The 7,863-nt window shown below is 47.4% G+C and overlaps 1 protein-coding gene across 2 annotated transcripts in view; it reads left to right on the top strand.

Moving 5' to 3' along the window:
* Positions 1–2,328: 2,328 nt before the first annotated feature.
* Positions 2,329–7,863, top strand: part of RNF144B (ring finger protein 144B) — a 140,526-nt gene continuing 134,991 nt past the window's right edge. The window contains exon 1 of one of the 2 annotated variants that reach the window (XM_014606740.3): positions 2,329–2,486. The gene's annotated coding sequence lies outside the window, so the exon portion shown is untranslated. The remainder of the gene's footprint in view (positions 2,487–7,863) is intronic. The other variant, XM_019490534.2, reaches the window with a different exon arrangement.

Below are 7,863 nucleotides of genomic sequence, written 5' to 3'. Positions count from 1 at the left end.
ATAGCTTGCAATATAGTGGTAAACTGAAAATTAGTGAAACACTCTGTAGTTAATTTATATCCTAATTAATAACTATTATGCCTAATAGCACAAACTGCTCCCTGCATGCTTATACAAGATAATTTAAAACTTGTTTTGATTGACAAGAATAATTTATTTGCAAAGTGCTTCATAATGAAATTCTGTTTAACCCTAACAACACCCTGCCAATGAGCTGTTCTGGTTTTCTACTACATAATTCGCCGATCAGTGAAACAGTAGAATGCAGCATCATTTAAACTCTTTACCTGTGTTTGCTTGTTCCCCTTACTGGGCTTGCTGAGTTGCCTTTCTCAGATAGAGGTCAGCAACCTATGGCCGGTGGGCCAGATCTGCCCAGATGCCAGAACCATCTTCTAGACTGTATGATACACCTGTTCAGAAGTGAAATGGTGCAACTTGGTAATTCTTCCACTTGCCCTTTTTTCCATTACCCTACCTGAGCTATGCTACCTCACATGTTGAAAATGAACAATAACTCAGTCAGAATGTGTCAGAATGGTTCTATAAGTTCACCATTTTAAAATTATGTTTGGGAAACAACGTCGTATTTATTATTTTTTCTCTAGAGTTTATTTGTTTGCTTATGCAATTTACATGCTACCCTTCCCAGCAAAGCCTCAGGGGACCGTACAGGAAGAAAAACAGAGCAACTTGAAAGGGCAACTAGAATATAAAAGCAGAATAACAAAATAAAGCAGAGATGCGCTAAACAACATAGTCTCATCTTTGGTGCTAAATGCCTACTTAAACAGACAGGTCTTGCAGCACTTCCAAAAGAAGTCCAGGCTGGGCCTCTGCTGGGCCTCAAGACGAAGGGAGTTCCAGAGCTGAGGAAAAACAACAATCCTCAGTTTGAGGATTGCTGCATGACATAGTTTGCGTCACTTCTAAAAAAACCCCCAAAATAAAATAAAGCAAAAGTCTGAAATAAGATTGTAAAAGTTCTCCTGGGTAGAAATGAAAGTTCATATTTCGTAGGAGAGTTGAAGGTGTGGTAAAACCTCCTGTTTGAAACAGTTCACCTGCCACAAATTAAAAACCAGTTAGCTTTAAATCCTGGAAGGTGCCACCAGCAGGGGCAGTGATAAGAAGTTTGGTGACCATGTATGCACCTTTAATTAGGCATGTAAGAGTGATGTTGTAGCTGTCACGGTCCAGCAATTATGCAGGAGGCAAGGATTTCTTAGAATGATCTCTTTTCTTGGACCACCTCTGTAGTTGGGATAAGCTTAGACAAGCTTTTCCTGGTTAAGACATTCTTCCTCAGAGAGTTGAGCGAGGATGTCTTGCACTTCAGACCTGAAGAAGGTCTCTGAGGAGCAACACTTTTCTTCCCACCCCTTCTTCCCTCCCCTCCCCTCCCCTCCCCTCCTTTTCTGCCCTTTGCCTCCCTAATTTCCAGCTATTTCCTTTTTCACAGCAACCTCTTTTCTACCTTGAATTACTACTACTGTAGAGACTCCCTTACCTACCTTTGGCTTTTTCCCCCCTCCCTTCCCTGCTTTACCTTTTGTTCCCTAATTTCTATCTATTTACAGTCTCACTGACATCTGGCCACGTTTAGCTTCTGTCATTCCTCAGAGCCTCAGAACAGCAGAGAACAGCCTTCCCTAGGCCCGAAGAAGGGTGATTGCACCCCAAAACTTGCAAAAAAACCCTTTTCTCCAACTACTCCTTTGGTCTAATAAAAGACGTCACATCTCCCCAAAGAACTTGACCTGGCCCTGAGGAGCCATGTCTTATATGGGACACTTGAGGAATGTGGAAGTATGTCTTACAGGGAGCCCTGAGGAAGGTCTTGTAGAGGAATGTGTGACCTGGGAGATCAGAAGGTCTCTGAGGAGGAAGGCAGGCCAGGTTTTGTGGGTAGATTTATATTAGACCAACTGAGTAGTTGGGGGAAAAGTTCTTGGCAAGTTTTGGGGCGCAGTCCCCCTTTTTCATAAGGAGGGATTCTTCTGAGGAGGGATGTCTGGCGTGAGAGACCTGAGGACTGAGGAAGAACATCTTGGGCGGGAGACCTGAGGAAGGCCAGCTTAGGTTGGAAAGCTTGTCTGACTTGATGCCGACTACCCAGTTGGTCCAGATCACGCTCAGAAACCCTTGCCTCTGGCATGTGTTTGAACTGACATTTTTCCCTCGGCTCCCAAGAGGCTTCTCCCGGCAGGGGGGAGCGCTGGCGGGTGAGGGGACCTCGCACGCGGATCCCTCCCTCCAGCGCGAGTGAATTTGCCCTTTGTGAGAGGAGCAGGAGGCGGCCGGAGACTTTGTCCGTGGGGAAAGCCCCCCCTCCAGCGCCTCGCAGCTCCGGCGGGAGAGGCGGCAGCGCATCCCCCCGCGGGGAGGGAGGCGGAGGCTGCTCGGGAGGCGGAGGAGACGGGGCTGCTCGCCCTCCCTGGCATGCCCGGCGCCCGAGGAGCTGCTGCGGGGGCAAGGCAGAGGCGGTAAGTACCGGGGCTTTTGCCCCCTGCAGCCAGGGACCCGTGCGGAGCCCCCAGCGCGGTCCCGCTCGGAGCACATTGCATGCGTGCCTGCGGTGGGGGGGCGGGCAGCTGCTGCTACACCGCAGCCACATCTGGCTGGGCGGGGGAGGGGGGGTCTTTCCCCCACCCGGATCAACAGCTCTTTGTTTCTAACTAAACCTTGATTTTTCCATTCAAAGGATATGTCCGTCCCCCCCCATCCCCCCTCCAAAGGTTTGGGGTGCTCTGTGTAAGCATTGGGCAAACACATGCCCTGGGCTGCGGCAAGGATGCTCAAGCAGGGTGCGTGGAGAGCCGTCGAAGGGTGCAGCGGGGTTGGGGTGCCATGCCAGGGCAGTGCTGGGTGGTAGCCCTTGGCAAACTACATTCATAGGATCTTAGACAATTCAAGTTGGAAGGGATTTCGGGGGGTCATCTAGTCCAACCCCCTGCTCAAAGCAGGGCCAGTCCCAACTAGATCGTCCCAGCCAACAAGGCTTTGTCTACCTGGGGCTTAAAAACCTTCCATCGTGGTTAATACAGGGACGCTGCCCTCGGCTTCCTGAGTTCTTTGCAGCAGAAGCACGGCTCTAGTCATTTTCCCACAGTCCAAAAAAGAAAGAGAGTGAAAGCTAAGTGCTGGCATTTTCTGAGGGTTCCTCAAGTCCAGCCAGCGCTGCCTGGAGTCCAATGAGGGTTCGTTGAGTCTAGAGAAAAAAAAAAGGTTGAGGACCGCTGAGCTACAGCTTTAGCAACTTCCTTCTCCCCCATTCTAGGAAAGTTACTGGACCTTTTTCCACCCCTTTCTCTGATCTGATTAATGTGCATAGGTTCACAAGCTAAGTGATCCTTCTTTATACATAGATCTATCTATCTATCTATCTATCTATCTATCTATCTATCTATCTATCTATCTATCTAGATCTGGATAGATCTATCTATATAGACATATATATTATCAGCATTCAGCTTTTTTGGCTGGTGTAGCTGATAATGTCACCAAAAATGCCACATGTATGCACAGAGCCACAGCATACATGCGGAAAGGAATGCAGGCCGGCAGCTTGTAGATGATCAATCGATCATTGGCATTTACCGGCGACATTATTGTCTGCAACGGCCAAAACAGGCCAGTTGCCTATAAGGTCAATTCCTTTTATTGGTGCCAATGCAATATGGACCAATATATTGGTGCACATCTACCTACTAATTTCATTTTGTGACCCCCCCTAGGTGTCATTAACTCTATATTGTATGCAACATAAAATCTCCAATAGATTCAATTCCAAGGGACATTATCAGCAATCAGCTTTTTTTGGCCAGTGTAGCTGGTTCAAGCACCTGCTCTGAACGCCTTCAAGAGAAAATTGGATGTTTATTTTGCTGGGATCCTATGACCCCAGCTGACTTCCTGGGGCAGGGAGCTGGACTTGATGATCTTCCGAGGTCCCTTCTAGCCCTAATGTCTATGAAATCTATGAAACTTTACCGATAAATGCCATGTGCATGCACACAGCCACAGCATGCTCGCAGCCAGGAATGCAGCTTGGAGAGCAGCGTCCAGCTGGTAAGCCTGTGGGAGGGAAGGGGTGTGTGGTGGGGTGGGAGGCAGATTGAGGCCTCCAGGGTGAGGGAGGGAGTGGGGCTGGGGCCAGGGCAGGGGCAGATGCTGCCCAGCTGGGGTGGGGCACGGGATGGAGCCATGGGCAACTCATCCAGGGGGCACAGGGTGGCGGGGAGGGGGGCAGCTCCCTGTCTCTGTGCACACCCCTGGAGAAAGCATGGAAGGCATGTGTCCCTTGGATTTGTGCAAGGGCAGGATGGTCACTGTGGGCTTGGGGTCAGTGGCTGTGCTGGCCTCTTCTCGGGGGGTTGGGGGGCTGGCTTGGGGTTGCACTTGGGGTAGGTGGGGGTGGGACAGGTGGTGGTGGCACTGGGAAGGGGGGCTACGGGGTGGGCTACAGCCACCCCAAAATTCCCTGTAACACCCTCCCTCCCAGAGCCCCCACCTACCCTGCCCCCACCTGCCCTGAGTACAGCCCCAGCCTAGCCTTCCTGCTGAGAAGAGGCTGGTGTAGCCCCTGGCCCCAAGCTCACAATGGGTAGCATGCCCTTGGCATGTGCACAGATCTGGGGGACACATGTTTCCCATACCTCCCTTGGGAGTGCACACAGCAACAAGGAGCCACCTGCCCCTCTGCATCCACTTGTTGAGCTTCCCATGGCTGCATCCCATGCCCTGCACCACCCTACTCCATCCCAGATGGGCAGTGCCTGCCCCACCCCCACTTCTTCCTTCACTGTGGGGGGCCTCGATGTGCCTCCCCCCACACCCCTTCCCCTCCCACAGACTTACTGGCCGGATGCTGCTCTTCACACTGCCGGGCTGCATATTGGCTATTGGATTGGTATTGGCCAATATGGATGGTTTATAATTGGCATTGGCCAAAGAAATCTTTATCAGTGCACCCCTACTAGTAGGTAGTAGGTTTAAACCCAAGTGAAGAGTCATAGAATCACTGGGCCTTGTTGAACAGTAATTTTGGTGGACAGTCAGGGAAAGTTTCTAGACTAAGGGTGTGACTGCTCCAAACTCCAAGCTAGTACCAACAGGAACCAACATTTGTGTGGCTCACAGTATAAGGTGTAACAAGGCTCATGGAGAAGTAGGGCTGGAAGGGACCTCCAGAGGTCCAACTCCCTAAGGAAGTTCTTTTTCACACAGCATGGAACTCATTGCCACCAGATGTTGTGGAAGCTGAGAGTTTTTAACTAGATAAAAAGGGATTGGACAAATGCCCCTTTCTTCTGAGAATCAATAGCTAATGGACATGAGAGCTAGGGCTGCAGACCCTGAATAAGAGAAATCCACATGTTTTTGTCAAAGGGAGATCTTGCCTCACCAACCTACTAGAGTTTTTTGAGGGTGTCAATAAGCAGGTAGATCGGGGCCATGGGAATTTAACCAGTTTACCTAGATTCAAAAAGAGATTGGACAAATTCTTGGAGGAAAGGCACAGCAGTAACTATTGAGCATGGGAGTTAGGATACAGCCTCTGAATCAGAATTTCCTAGACCTTAAGTGCTAGAGGCTGCATGTAAAAGAGGAACAGCGGTGAAACAAAAAACCTGGTTATACTCGGTTTACTCTCCCTTTCATTATCCACTCTGTACTACTGTGACACAGGCCTTTTGATATACCATTCTGGAACCTGGGCCAAAGCCCACCAAGTAGAGCTGTAACCCCCACCCCCTTTGATGATGGAAGCCACTAAGGGCATGTCACTGATTGCTTGGGACATCTCAAAATGGGGACAGGAGTGAGGCTCATAGGTTCAAAACGAATGTACCAAGGGAGCAGGGAGGACACCAAGCAGAGTACATTGGACAATATGACACAGGACACTAGGCAAGATGGACCCATGGTCTGACCCAGTAAATGGCAATTCTTATATTCTTATAATAACACATGAAATCTTAAGTTATACTAGTATTTGTTTAAAAATAGCTTTGATTTAAGACTACAACTAATGGACATTTTGGTGTGTTTTGCATATGTCCATAGCCCTTGAACTTTTCCATTGTTGACTCCGCTTCTGACTGTGAGCTCTGCTTCTGCAGTGGAATTTCCATAAAGCTTGACTTGTAACTCCTAGCTTGGGCACAGCTTCCCCACCTTGGCTTGTAACTCCTAGTTTGGGAACAGCTGGCATATTCACAGCTTGCCTTTTCTCTAAGCCAGTAGTCCCCAACTGAGGTCTTTACATGTTTGCTGCCTGTGAGACCCTGTGATGTTGTTCATAGCCTTTCAGGATCTTAAAAAATTAAAACTGAGCAAAGTATGACCCCAGGGGAGGGAGGAGGGGAACAAAGTATGACATTGCTCACAGCATATTTTTAGCTCAATATAGTACCTGTGGGCCAGTACAGTTTGGGGATAACTGTTCTTGGCCTTTTTTCTGCATGTGTGATATTAGAACCCAATCTTGTAAATGCTTAATATGGAGCAAAGCCTGGTTGCTGTGAAGAGTCCCATTTACTTTGAAGAACTGGGGTCTCAGTTTGCATTGAGAAATACAGAAAGACTAGGTGGTGGCAGGAATTACAGTCTCTTAGTGTTTTAGACTCCACCTTTTGAATAGTGCCTAAATATAGTGTATGAATAACAAATGGTTGTGAGGATTGTCTAAAGGCATACAGTATCTGTATATAGTGTAAAATGTACAGGTTTCTTCCGAAATGGCATAGGATATCATATATATTCTTATATGAGTAATTTTTTGATTTTGTAAATTAATGGAATTTCCCAGTGGAAACACACACATTCTCACACTGGCATATTAAAACAATATTAATGGTCTGGCTCTGAATCCAAAAAACTCAGCATGAAAGCCAAAGCAGTGTCCTTAACTCACCTCTCTGCACTAGATTTCAGATACAGTAAAAGCTTTGTTATCCAGCATGAGTGGGGCAAAGGGGGTGCCAGTTATCTAAAAATTCTGGTTATCTGAGAATTATACCAGCCTCAGCCCGCAGTGGTAGCGCGCCCTGCCCCACACAGATCTCTTTCCCCTCCTCCTGCCCTTGCCCCCACAGACTCCTGGCAGCTTCTCTACCAGCAGCATCACTAACTAATGTAAACAACAGAAATACTTGATGTGCATGCCACATAAACTCAGCAAAGATTCCTGTTGCTAAAGTGAGGATTTGTATTGGGGGATATTGGAAATTCCAGTTAATACAGTATTCCAGTTAGTAAAATGCCAGTTAATGCAGCTTTTACTGTATCTAAGTTTTGCTTCTTATATGTTATATGGGGTTAATTATGTTGTTTGACCCATGTAGTATCTAGGTTCAGTAAAGTGAATTAAGGACAATCAGGCAAATTCTGCTCGCAGTGGGTGCATCTACATATGCCATTAATTTGTAGCAATAAACTCCAGATCTTACTGTGTTGGAATTTATTGCTCCCGGGAAGTTCCTGGGCATGCTGTTTATGCACGTGCTTAGACTTCAGCACGTGAGCTGGGGTCAGCCTGCCATCCTGGAGTTACTCTGACTTTGCTGCTTCGATTCAGACTTCTAGCATTATTTTAACACAGGATCTGTGTGTAAATAGGATAATGCATGAGTTGACTGGTTTTCCTCTTTAATGGGACTCACAAAATTGTGAGTACACATGTAACACGTGTTTTTAATAGGGCCAATAAACCACAGTACTGTTTTGTGTGGCCAAAAGCTATAAACATTCAGTTTTGATTACTTTTCTTCAGTGGAAACTCTGATATGGCTAGGGAAAGCCTTCAACATATGTATTTTTCTGAAGACAAATAGCCTCAGAAATCTCACATTTAGCAAA

Source organism: Alligator mississippiensis, chromosome 3 (assembly GCF_030867095.1).
Source record: "Alligator mississippiensis isolate rAllMis1 chromosome 3, rAllMis1, whole genome shotgun sequence".
NCBI classification, from domain to species: Eukaryota; Metazoa; Chordata; order Crocodylia; family Alligatoridae; genus Alligator; species Alligator mississippiensis.
This window is presented reverse-complemented; position numbering and strand designations above follow the sequence as displayed.